General features: G+C 31.4%; 14 non-coding genes across 14 annotated transcripts; all 14 read right to left on the bottom strand.

Moving 5' to 3' along the window:
* Positions 1–1,692: 1,692 nt before the first annotated feature.
* On the bottom strand, positions 1,693–1,764 carry TRNAC-GCA (transfer RNA cysteine (anticodon GCA)). The gene has a single exon. It is a non-coding gene; the product is annotated as a tRNA-Cys (tRNA).
* A 433-nt stretch (positions 1,765–2,197) lies between these two features.
* Positions 2,198–2,269, bottom strand: TRNAC-GCA (transfer RNA cysteine (anticodon GCA)). Its single transcript has one exon. It is a non-coding gene; the product is annotated as a tRNA-Cys (tRNA).
* A 436-nt stretch (positions 2,270–2,705) lies between these two features.
* TRNAC-GCA (transfer RNA cysteine (anticodon GCA)) lies at positions 2,706–2,777 on the bottom strand. The gene has a single exon. It is a non-coding gene; the product is annotated as a tRNA-Cys (tRNA).
* Positions 2,778–3,213: 436 nt separating this feature from the next.
* Positions 3,214–3,285, bottom strand: TRNAC-GCA (transfer RNA cysteine (anticodon GCA)). Its single transcript has one exon. It is a non-coding gene; the product is annotated as a tRNA-Cys (tRNA).
* A 434-nt stretch (positions 3,286–3,719) lies between these two features.
* Positions 3,720–3,791, bottom strand: TRNAC-GCA (transfer RNA cysteine (anticodon GCA)). The gene has a single exon. It is a non-coding gene; the product is annotated as a tRNA-Cys (tRNA).
* A 944-nt stretch (positions 3,792–4,735) lies between these two features.
* TRNAC-GCA (transfer RNA cysteine (anticodon GCA)) lies at positions 4,736–4,807 on the bottom strand. The gene has a single exon. It is a non-coding gene; the product is annotated as a tRNA-Cys (tRNA).
* A 433-nt stretch (positions 4,808–5,240) lies between these two features.
* On the bottom strand, positions 5,241–5,312 carry TRNAC-GCA (transfer RNA cysteine (anticodon GCA)). The gene has a single exon. It is a non-coding gene; the product is annotated as a tRNA-Cys (tRNA).
* A 436-nt stretch (positions 5,313–5,748) lies between these two features.
* Positions 5,749–5,820, bottom strand: TRNAC-GCA (transfer RNA cysteine (anticodon GCA)). Its single transcript has one exon. It is a non-coding gene; the product is annotated as a tRNA-Cys (tRNA).
* A 433-nt stretch (positions 5,821–6,253) lies between these two features.
* On the bottom strand, positions 6,254–6,325 carry TRNAC-GCA (transfer RNA cysteine (anticodon GCA)). Its single transcript has one exon. It is a non-coding gene; the product is annotated as a tRNA-Cys (tRNA).
* Positions 6,326–6,761: 436 nt separating this feature from the next.
* Positions 6,762–6,833, bottom strand: TRNAC-GCA (transfer RNA cysteine (anticodon GCA)). Its single transcript has one exon. It is a non-coding gene; the product is annotated as a tRNA-Cys (tRNA).
* Positions 6,834–7,269: 436 nt separating this feature from the next.
* Positions 7,270–7,341, bottom strand: TRNAC-GCA (transfer RNA cysteine (anticodon GCA)). Its single transcript has one exon. It is a non-coding gene; the product is annotated as a tRNA-Cys (tRNA).
* A 436-nt stretch (positions 7,342–7,777) lies between these two features.
* On the bottom strand, positions 7,778–7,849 carry TRNAC-GCA (transfer RNA cysteine (anticodon GCA)). Its single transcript has one exon. It is a non-coding gene; the product is annotated as a tRNA-Cys (tRNA).
* Positions 7,850–8,791: 942 nt separating this feature from the next.
* On the bottom strand, positions 8,792–8,863 carry TRNAC-GCA (transfer RNA cysteine (anticodon GCA)). The gene has a single exon. It is a non-coding gene; the product is annotated as a tRNA-Cys (tRNA).
* A 944-nt stretch (positions 8,864–9,807) lies between these two features.
* Positions 9,808–9,879, bottom strand: TRNAC-GCA (transfer RNA cysteine (anticodon GCA)). The gene has a single exon. It is a non-coding gene; the product is annotated as a tRNA-Cys (tRNA).
* Between the last annotated feature and the right edge of the window lie 2,131 nt (positions 9,880–12,010).

The raw sequence follows: 12,010 nt of genomic DNA, 5'->3' as shown, positions 1-12,010 counted from the left end.
CATTTTATTCCTTAATTTTCTTATTTAAACTTTATAGAAAGAAAGCAAATTTACTTCATAAGTCACGTTTAAACAAAACTTGTGCTAAGTTCAGCCTGATATGGATAAGCTGTCTAAATGATATTATTGAAAGGTGTGAAAATTGTTACATTTTTATGAAAACCATACTACAGGGGGAACTTGGATTTGAACCAAGGACCTCTTGATCTGCAGTCAAATGCTCTGCCACTGAGTTATACCCCCTACATATTAATAAAAGAAATAATGTTTTTTTGTTTTTGATACATAAAATTTAAAGATTTTTAGAAACTTTTACATTGTGGTGCACTTCCTTTACTCTGATGTGCTTTAGTCTTTCCAAAAAAAAGACTTTGATGATTGCATAAATCAGACAAAATACTCAAGAATTTTTATTACACAGAATGACTCTTTGTTTTAGAGAGTCCGATGTATTAAATGAAACGATTTACATAATTTTTTTAATCACTACTTAAAAGAAAGAATTTTCCATTTTATTCCTTAATTTTCTTATTTAAACTTTATAGAAAGAAAGCAAATTTACTTCATAAGTCACGTTTAAACAAAACTTGTGCTAAGTTCAGCCTGATATGGATAAGCTATCTAAATGATATTATTGAAAGGTGTGAAAAAGGTTACATTTTTATGAAAACCAAACTAGAGGGGGCACTTGAATTTGAGCCAAGGACCTCTTGATCTGCAGTCAAATGCTCTGCCACTGAGCTATACCCTCTACATATTATTAAAAGAAATAATGTTTTTTTGTTTTTGATACATAAATTTTGAAGATTTTTAGAAACTTTTACATTGTCGTGCACTTCCTTTAGTCTGATGTGCTTTAGTCTTTCCAAAAAAGACTTTGATGATTGCATAAAGCACACAAAATACTCAAGAATTTTTATTACACAGAATGACTCTTTGTTTTAGAGAGTCCGATGTATTAAATGAAACGATTTACATAATTTTTTTAATCACTATTTAAAAGAAATAATTTTCCATTTTATTCCTTAATTTTCTTATTTAAACTTTATAGAAAGAAAGCAAATTTACTTCATAAGTCACGTTTAAACAAAACTTGTGCTAAGTTCAGCCTGATATGGATAAGCTGTCTAAATGATATTAATGAAAGTTGTGAAAAAGGTTACATTTTTATGAAAACCATACTACAGGGGGCACTCGGATTTGAGCCAAGGACCTCTTGATCTGCAGTCAAATGCTCCGCCACTGAGCTATAACCCCTACATATTAATGAAAGAAATAATGTTTTTTTGTTTTTGATACATAAAATTTAAAGATCTTTAGAAACTTTTACATTGTGGTGCACTTCCTTTACTCTGATGTGCTTTAGTCTTTCAAAAAAAAAGACTTTGATGATTGCATAAATCACACAAAATACTCAAGAATTTTTATTACACAGAATGACTCTTTGTTTTAGAGAGTCCGATGTATTAAATGAAACGATTTACATAATTTTTTAATCACTATTTAAAAGAAAGAATTTTCCATTTTATTCCTTAATTTTCTTATTTAAACTTTATAGAAAGAAAGCAAATTTACTTCATAAGTCACGTTTAAATAAAACTTGTGCTAAGTTCAGCCTGAAATGGATAAGCTGTCTAAATGATATTATTGAAAGGTGTGAAAATTGTTACATTTTTATGAAAACCATACTACAGGGGGCACTCAGATTTGAACCAAGGTCCTCTTGATCTGCAGTCAAATGCTCTGCCACTGAGCTATACCCCCTACATATTATCAAACGAAATAATGTTTTTTTGTTTTTGATACATAAAATTTGAAGATTTTTAGAAACTTTTACATTGTGGTGCACTTCCTTTAGTCTGATGTGCTTTAGTCTTTCCAAAAAAGACTTTGATGATTGCATAAAGCACACAAAATACTCAAGAATTTTTATTACACAGAATGACTCTTTGTTTTAGAGAGTCCGATGTATTAAATGAAACGATTTACATAATTTTTTTAATCACTATTTAAAAGAAAGAATTTTCCATTTTGTTCCTTAATTTTCTTATTTAAACTTTATAGAAAGAAAGCAAATTTACTTCATAAGTCACGTTTAAATAAACTTGTGCTAAGTTCAGCCTGATATGGATAAGCTGTCTAAATGATATTATTGAAAGGTGTGAAAATTGTTACATTTTTATGAAAACCATACTACAAGGGGCACTCGGATTTGAACCAAGGACCTCTTGATCTGCAGTCAAATGCTCTGCCACTGAGCTATACCCCCTACATATTAATAAAAGAAATAATGTTTTTTTGATTTTGATACATAAAATTTAAAGTTTTTTAGAAACTTTTACATTGTGGTGCACTTCCTTTACTCTGATGTGCTTTAGTCTTTCCAAAAAAAAGACTTTGATGATTGCATAAATAACACAAAATACTCAAGAATTTTTATTACACAGAATGACTCTTTGTTTTAGAGAGTCCGATGTATTAAATGCAACGATTTACATAATTTTTTTAATCACTATTTAAAAGAAAGAATTTTCCATTTTATTCCTTAATTTTCTTATTTAAACTTTATAGAAAGAAAGCAAATTTACTTCATAAGTCACGTTTAAACAAAACTTGTGCTAAGTTCAGCCTGATATGGATAAGCTGTCTAAATGATATTATTGAAAGGTGTGAAAAATGTTACATTTTTATGAAAACCATACTACAGGGGGCACTCGGATTTGAGCCAAGGACCTCTTGATCTGCAGTCAAATGCTCTGCCACTGAGCTATACCCCCTACATATTAATAAAAGAAATAATGTTTTTTTGTTTTTGATACATAAAATTTGAAGATTTTTAGAAACTTTTACATTGTGGTGCACTTCCTTTACTCTGATGTGCTTTAGTCTTTCCAAAAAAAAGACTTTGATGATTGCATAAATCCCACAAAACACTCAAGAATTTTTATTACACAGAATGACTCTTTGTTTTAGAGAGTCCGATGTATTAAATGATATGATTAACATAATTTTTTTAATCACTATTTAAAAGAAAGAATTTTCCATTTTATTCCTTAATTTTCTTATTTAAACTTTATAGAAAGAAAGCAAATTTACTTCATAAGTCACATTTAAATAAAACTTGTGCTAAGTTCAGCCTGATATGGATAAGCTGTCTAAATGATATTATTGAAAGGTGTGAAAAAAGTTATATTTTTATGAAAACCATACTACTGGGGGCACTTGGATTTGAGCCAAGGACCTCTTGATCTGCAGTCAAATGCTCTGCCACTGAGCTATACCCCCTACATATTAATAAAAGAAATAATGTTTTTTTGTTTTTGATATATAAAATTTGAAGATTTTTAGAAACTTTTACATTGTGGTGCACTTCCTTTAGTCTGATGTGCTTTAGTCTTTCCAAAAAAGACTTTGATGATTGCATAAATCACACAAAATACTCAAGAATTTTTATTACACAGAATGACTCTTTGTTATAGAGAGTCCGATGTATTAAATGAAACGATTTACATAATTTTTTTAATCACTATTTAAAAGAAAGAATTTTCCATTTTATTCCTTAATTTTCTTATTTAAACTTTATAGAAAGAAAGCAAATTTACTTCATAAGTCACGTTTAAATAAAACTTGTGCTAAGTTCAGCCTGATATGGATAAGCTGTCTAAATGATATTATTGAAAGGTGTGAAAATTGTTACATTTTTATGAAAACCATACTACAAGGGGCACTCGGATTTGAACCAAGGACCTCTTGATCTGCAGTCAAATGCTCTGCCACTGAGCTATACCCCCTACATATTAATAAAAGAAATAATGTTTTTTTGTTTTTGATACATAAAATTTAAAGATTTTTAGAAACTTTTACATTGTGGTGCACTTCCTTTACTCTGATGTGCTTTAGTCTTTCCAAAAAAAAGACTTTGATGATTGCATAAATAACACAAAATACTCAAGAATTTTTATTACACAGAATGACTCTTTGTTTTAGAGAGTCCGATGTATTAAATGAAACGATTTACATAATTTTTTTAATCACTATTTAAAAGAAAGAATTTTCCATTTTATTCCTTAATTTTCTTATTTAAACTTTATAGAAAGAAAGCAAATTTACTTCATAAGTCACGTTTAAATAAAACTTTTTCTAAGTTCAGCCTGATATGGATAAGCTGTATAAATGATATTATTGAAAGGTGTGAAAAAGGTTACATTTTTATGAAAACCATACTACAGGGGGCACTTGGATTTGAGCCAGAGACCTCTTGATCTGCAGTCAAATGCTCTGCCATTGAGATATACCCCCTACATATTAATAAAAGAAATAATGTTTTTTTGTTTTTGATACATAAAATGTGAAGATTTTTAGAAACTTTTACATTGTGGTGCACTTCCTTTACTCTGATGTGCTTTAGTCTTTCCAAAAAAAAGACTTTAATGATTGCATAAATCACACAAAATACTCAAGAATTTTTATTACACAGAATGACTCTTTGTTTTAGAGAGTCCGAAGTATTAAATGAAACGATTTACATAATTTTTTTAATCACTATTTAAAAGAAAGAATTTTCCATTTTATTCCTTAATTTTCTTATTTAAACTTTATAGAAAGAAAGCAAATTTACTTCATAAGTCACGTTTAAATAAAACTTGTGCTAAGTTCAGCCTGATATGGATAAGCTGTCTAAATAATATTATTGAAAGGTGTGAAAAAGGTTACATTTTTATGAAAACCATACAACAGGGGGCACTTGGATTTGAGCCAAGGACCTCTTGATCTGCAGTCAAATGCTCTGCCACTGAGCTATACCCCCTACATATTAATAAAAGAAATAATGTTTTTTTGTTTTTGATACATAAAATTTGAAGATTTTTAGAAACTTTTACATTGTGGTGCACTTCCTTTACTCTGATGTGCTTTAGTCTTTCCAAAAAAGACTTTGATGATTGCATAAAGCACACAAAATACTCAAGAATTTTTATTACACAGAATGACTCTTTGTTTTAGAGAGTCCGATGTATTAAATGAAACGATTTACATAATTTTTTTAATCACTATTTAAAAGAAAGAATTTTCCATTTTGTTCCTTAATTTTCTTATTTAAACTTTATAGAAAGAAAGCAAATTTACTTCATAAGTCACGTTTAAATAAACTTGTGCTAAGTTCAGCCTGATATGGATAAGCTGTCTAAATGATATTATTGAAAGGTGTGAAAATTGTTACATTTTTATGAAAACCATACTACAAGGGGCACTCGGATTTGAACCAAGGACCTCTTGATCTGCAGTCAAATGCTCTGCCACTGAGCTATACCCCCTACATATTAATAAAAGAAATAATGTTTTTTTGTTTTTGATACATAAAATTTAAAGTTTTTTAGAAACTTTTACATTGTGGTGCACTTCCTTTACTCTGATGTGCTTTAGTCTTTCCAAAAAAAAGACTTTGATGATTGCATAAATAACACAAAATACTCAAGAATTTTTATTACACAGAATGACTCTTTGTTTTAGAGAGTCCGAAGTATTAAATGAAACGATTTACATAATTTTTTTAATCACTATTTAAAAGAAAGAATTTTCCATTTTATTCCTTAATTTTCTTATTTAAACTTTATAGAAAGAAAGCAAATTTACTTCATAAGTCACGTTTAAATAAAACTTGTGCTAAGTTCAGCCTGATATGGATAAGCTGTCTAAATAATATTATTGAAAGGTGTGAAAAAGGTTACATTTTTATGAACACCATACAACAGGGGGCACTTGGATTTGAGCCAAGGACCTCTTGATCTGCAGTCAAATGCTCTGCCACTGAGCTATACCCCCTACATATTAATAAAAGAAATAATGTTTTTTTGTTTTTGATACATAAAATTTGAAGATTTTTAGAAACTTTTACATTGTGGTGCACTTCCTTTACTCTGATGTGCTTTAGTCTTTCCAAAAAAGACTTTGATGATTGCATAAAGCACACAAAATACTCAAGAATTTTTATTACACAGAATGACTCTTTGTTTTAGAGAGTCCGATGTATTAAATGAAACGATTTACATAATTTTTTTAATCACTATTTAAAAGAAAGAATTTTCCATTTTGTTCCTTAATTTTCTTATTTAAACTTTATAGAAAGAAATCAAATTTACTTCATAAGTCACGTTTAAATAAACTTGTGCTAAGTTCAGCCTGATATGGATAAGCTGTCTAAATGATATTATTGAAAGGTGTGAAAATTGTTACATTTTTATGAAAACCATACTACAAGGGGCACTCGGATTTGAACCAAGGACCTCTTGATCTGCAGTCAAATGCTCTGCCACTGAGCTATACCCCCTACATATTAATAAAAGAAATAATGTTTTTTTGTTTTTGATACATAAAATTTAAAGTTTTTTAGAAACTTTTACATTGTGGTGCACTTCCTTTACTCTGATGTGCTTTAGTCTTTCCAAAAAAAAGACTTTGATGATTGCATAAATAACACAAAATACTCAAGAATTTTTATTACACAGAATGACTCTTTGTTTTAGAGAGTCCGATGTATTAAATGCAACGATTTACATAATTTTTTTAATCACTATTTAAAAGAAAGAATTTTCCATTTTATTCCTTAATTTTCTTATTTAAACTTTATAGAAAGAAAGCAAATTTACTTCATAAGTCACGTTTAAACAAAACTTGTGCTAAGTTCAGCCTGATATGGATAAGCTGTCTAAATGATATTATTGAAAGGTGTGAAAAATGTTACATTTTTATGAAAACCATACTACAGGGGGCACTCGGATTTGAGCCAAGGACCTCTTGATCTGCAGTCAAATGCTCTGCCACTGAGCTATACCCCCTACATATTAATAAAAGAAATAATGTTTTTTTGTTTTTGATACATAAAATTTGAAGATTTTTAGAAACTTTTACATTGTGGTGCACTTCCTTTACTCTGATGTGCTTTAGTCTTTCCAAAAAAAAGACTTTGATGATTGCATAAATCACACAAAATACTCAAGAATTTTTATTACACAGAATGACTCTTTGTTTTAGAGAGTCCGAAGTATTAAATGAAATGATTTACATAATTTTTTTAATCACTATTTAAAAGAAAGAATTTTCCATTTTATTCCTTAATTTTCTTATTTAAACTTTATAGAAAGAAAGCAAATTTACTTCATAAGTCACGTTTAAATAAAACTTGTGCTAAGTTCAGCCTGATATGGATAGGCTGTCTAAATGATATTATTGAAAGGTGTGAAAATTGTTACATTTTTATGAAAACCATACTACAGGGGGCACTCGGATTTGAACCAAGGACCTCTTGATCTGCAGTCAAATGCTCTGCCACTGAGCTATACCCCCTACATATTAATAAAATAAATAATGTTTTTTTGTTTTTGATACATAAAATTTAAAGATTTTTAGAAACTTTTACATTGTGGTGCACTTCCTTTACTCTGATGTGCTTTAGTCTTTCCAAAAAAAAGACTTTGATGATTGCATAAATCCCACAAAACACTCAAGAATTTTTATTACACAGAATGACTCTTTGTTTTAGAGAGTCCGATGTATTAAATGATATGATTAACATAATTTTTTTAATCACTATTTAAAAGAAAGAATTTTCCATTTTATTCCTTAATTTTCTTATTTAAACTTTATAGAAAGAAAGCAAATTTACTTCATAAGTCACATTTAAATAAAACTTGTGCTAAGTTCAGCCTGATATGGATAAGCTGTCTAAATGATATTATTGAAAGGTGTGAAAAAAGTTATATTTTTATGAAAACCATACTACTGGGGGCACTTGGATTTGAGCCAAGGACCTCTTGATCTGCAGTCAAATGCTCTGCCACTGAGCTATACCCCCTACATATTAATAAAAGAAATAATGTTTTTTTGTTTTTGATATATAAAATTTGAAGATTTTTAGAAACTTTTACATTGTGGTGCACTTCCTTTACTCTGATGTGCTTTAGTCTTTCCAAAAAAGACTTTGATGATTGCATAAAGCACAAAAAATACTCAAGAATTTTTATTACACAGAAGGACTCTTTGTTTTAGAGAGTCCGATGTATTAAATGAAACGATTTACATAATTTTTTTAATCACTATTTAAAAGAAAGAATTTTCCATTTTATTCCTTAATTTTCTTATTTAAACTTTATAGAAAGAAAGAAAATTTACTTCATAAGTCACGTTTAAACAAAACTTGTGCTAAGTTCAGCCTGATATGGATAAGCTGTCTAAATGATATTATTGAAAGGTGTGAAAATTGTTACATTTTTATGAAAACCATACTACAGGGGGAACTTGGATTTGAACCAAGGACCTCTTGATCTGCAGTCAAATGCTCTGCCACTGAGTTATACCCCCTACATATTAATAAAAGAAATAATGTTTTTTTGTTTTTGATACATAAAATTTAAAGATTTTTAGAAACTTTTACATTGTGGTGCACTTCCTTTACTCTGATGTGCTTTAGTCTTTCCAAAAAAAAGACTTTGATGATTGCATAAATCAGACAAAATACTCAAGAATTTTTATTACACAGAATGACTCTTTGTTTTAGAGAGTCCGATGTATTAAATGAAACGATTTACATAATTTTTTTAATCACTATTTAAAAGAAAGAATTTTCCATTTTATTCCTTAATTTTCTTATTTAAACTTTATAGAAAGAAAGCAAATTTACTTCATAAGTCACGTTTAAATAAAACTTGTGCTAAGTTCAGCCTGAAATGGATAAGCTGTCTAAATGATATTATTGAAAGGTGTGAAAATTGTTACATTTTTATGAAAACCATACTACAGGGGGCACTCAGATTTGAACCAAGGACCTCTTGATCTGCAGTCAAATGCTCTGCCACTGAGCTATACCCCCTACATATTATCAAAAGAAATAATGTTTTTTTGTTTTTGATACATAAAATTTAAAGATTTTTAGAAACTTTTACATTGTGGTGCACTTCCTTTACTCTGATGTGCTTTAGTCTTTCCAAAAAAAAGACTTTGATGATTGCATAAATAACACAAAATACTCAAGAATTTTTATTACACAGAATGACTCTTTGTTTTAGAGAGTCCGATGTATTAAATGAAACGATTTACATAATTTTTTTAATCACTATTTAAATGAAAGAATTTTCCATTTTATTCCTTAATTTTCTTATTTAAACTTTATAGAAAGAAAGCAAATTTACTTCATAAGTCACGTTTAAATAAAACTTTTTCTAAGTTCAGCCTGATATGGATAAGCTGTATAAATGATATTATTGAAAGGTGTGAAAAAGGTTACATTTTTATGAAAACCATACTACAGGGGGCACTTGGATTTGAGCCAGAGACCTCTTGATCTGCAGTCAAATGCTCTGCCATTGAGCTATACCCCCTACATATTAATAAAAGAAATAATGTTTTTTTGTTTTTGATACATAAAATGTGAAGATTTTTAGAAACTTTTACATTGTGGTGCACTTCCTTTACTCTGATGTGCTTTAGTCTTTCCAAAAAAAAGACTTTAATGATTGCATAAATCACACAAAATACTCAAGAATTTTTATTACACAGAATGACTCTTTGTTTTAGAGAGTCCGAAGTATTAAATGAAACGATTTACATAATTTTTTTAATCACTATTTAAAAGAAAGAATTTTCCATTTTATTCCTTAATTTTCTTATTTAAACTTTATAGAAAGAAAGCAAATTTACTTCATAAGTCACGTTTAAATAAAACTTGTGCTAAGTTCAGCCTGATATGGATAAGCTGTCTAAATAATATTATTGAAAGGTGTGAAAAAGGTTACATTTTTATGAAAACCATACAACAGGGGGCACTTGGATTTGAGCCAAGGACCTCTTGATCTGCAGTCAAATGCTCTGCCACTGAGCTATACCCCCTACATATTAATAAAAGAAATAATGTTTTTTTGTTTTTGATACATAAAATTTGAAGATTTTTAGAAACTTTTACATTGTGGTGCACTTCCTTTACTCTGATGTGCTTTAGTCTTTCCAAAAAAGGCTTTGATGATTGCATAAAGCACACAAAATACTCAAGAATTTTTATTACACAGAATGACTCTTTGTTTTAGAGAGTCCGATGTATTAAATGAAACGATTTACATAATTTTTAATCACTATTTAAAAGAAAGAATTTTCCATTTTATTCTTTAATTTTCCTATTTAAACTTTATAGAAAGAAAGCAAATTTACTTCATAAGTCACGTTTAAATAAAACTTGTGCTAAGTTCAGCCTGATATGGATAAGCTGTCTAAATGATATTATTGAAAGGTGTGAAAATTGTTACATTTTTATGAAAACCATACAACAGGGGGCACTTGGATTTGAACCAAGGACCTCTTGATCTGCAGTCAAATGCTCTGCCAGTGAGCTATACCCCCTACATATTAATAAAAGAAATAATGTTTTTTTGTTTTGATACATAAAATTTAAAGATTTTTAGAAACTTTTACATTGTGGTGCACTTCCTTTACTCTGATGTGCTTTAGTCTTTCCAAAAAAAAGACTTTGATGATTGCATAAATCACACAAAATACTCAAGAATTTTTATTACACAGAATGACTCTTTGTTTTAGAGAGTCCGATGTATTAAATGAAACGATTTACATAATTTTTTTAATCACTATTTAAAGAAGGGAATTTTGTTACTTACCGTAAATTCCTTTTCTTCTAGCTCTTATTGGGAGACCCAGACGATTGGGGTATAGCTACTGCCCTCCGGAGGCCACACAAAGCACTACACTAAAAAGTGCAAGGCCCCTCCCTTTCTGGCTATACCCCCCCGTGGCATCACGGGTACTCCAGTTTTAGTGCCAAAGCAAGAAGGAGGAAGCCAATAACTGGTTTAAACAAATTAACTCCGAGAAACATCGGAGAACCGAAAAAACCGTTCAACATGAACAACATGTGTACCCGCAAACAACAAAAAAATCCCGAAGGACAACAGGGCGGGTGCTGGGTCTGCCAATAAGAGCTAGAAGAAAAGGAATTTACGGTAAGTAACAAAATTCCCTTCTTCTTCAGCGCTCTATTGGGAGACCCAGACGATTGGGACGCCCAAAAGCTGTCCCTGGGTGGGTAAAGAAATACCTCATGTTAGAGCTGCAAAAAAACAGCCCTCCCCTACGGGGATGTCACTGCCGCCTGCAGGACTCTTCTACCTAAGCTGGCATCCGCCGAAGCATAGGTATGCACCTGATAATGCTTGGTGAAAGTGTGCAGACTGGACCAGGTTGCTGCCTGGCACACCTGTTGAGCCGAAGCCTGGTGTCGTAATGCCCAGGACGCACCCACGGCTCTGGTTGAGTGGGCTTTTAGCCCTGAAGGAACCGGAAGCCCCGCAGAGCGGTAGGCCTCTAGAATTGGTTCTTTGATCCATCGAGCCAGGGTGGCTTTAGAAGCCTGCAATCCCTTGCGCGGACCAGCGACAAGGACAAAAAGAGCATCGGAACGGCGCATGGGCGCCGTTCGGGAAATGTAGATTCTGAGTGCTCTCACCAGATCTAGCAAACGTAAGTCCTTTTCATACCGGTGAACCGGATGAGGGTAAAAGGAAGGCAAGGATATATCCTGATTAAGATGAAACGAGGATACGACCTTAGGGAGAAACTCCGGAATGGGGCGCAGCACTACCTTGTCCTGGTGGAACACCAGGAAAGGAGCCTTGGATGACAAAGCTGCCAGCTCAGACACTCGCCGAAGCGATGTGATCGCGACAAGAAACGCCACTTTCTGTGACAGGCGAGAAAAGGAAACGTCCTTTAGAGGCTCGAAGGGCGGCTTTTGCAGAGCAACAAGTACTCTGTTCAGATCCCATGGATCTAACGGCCGCTTGTACGGGGGCACAATATGACAGACCCCCTGTAGGAACGTGCGCACCTTAGGAAGACGTGCTAGACGCTTCTGAAAAAACACCGACAGTGCCGAGACTTGCCCTTTAAGGGAGCTGAGCGACAAGCCCTTTTCCAACCCCGATTGCAGGAAGGAAAGAAAGGTGGGCAATGCAAA

The sequence above is a fragment of the Anomaloglossus baeobatrachus genome, chromosome 1 (genome assembly GCF_048569485.1).
Source record: "Anomaloglossus baeobatrachus isolate aAnoBae1 chromosome 1, aAnoBae1.hap1, whole genome shotgun sequence".
Taxonomy (NCBI): domain Eukaryota; kingdom Metazoa; phylum Chordata; class Amphibia; order Anura; family Aromobatidae; genus Anomaloglossus; species Anomaloglossus baeobatrachus.
This window is presented reverse-complemented; position numbering and strand designations above follow the sequence as displayed.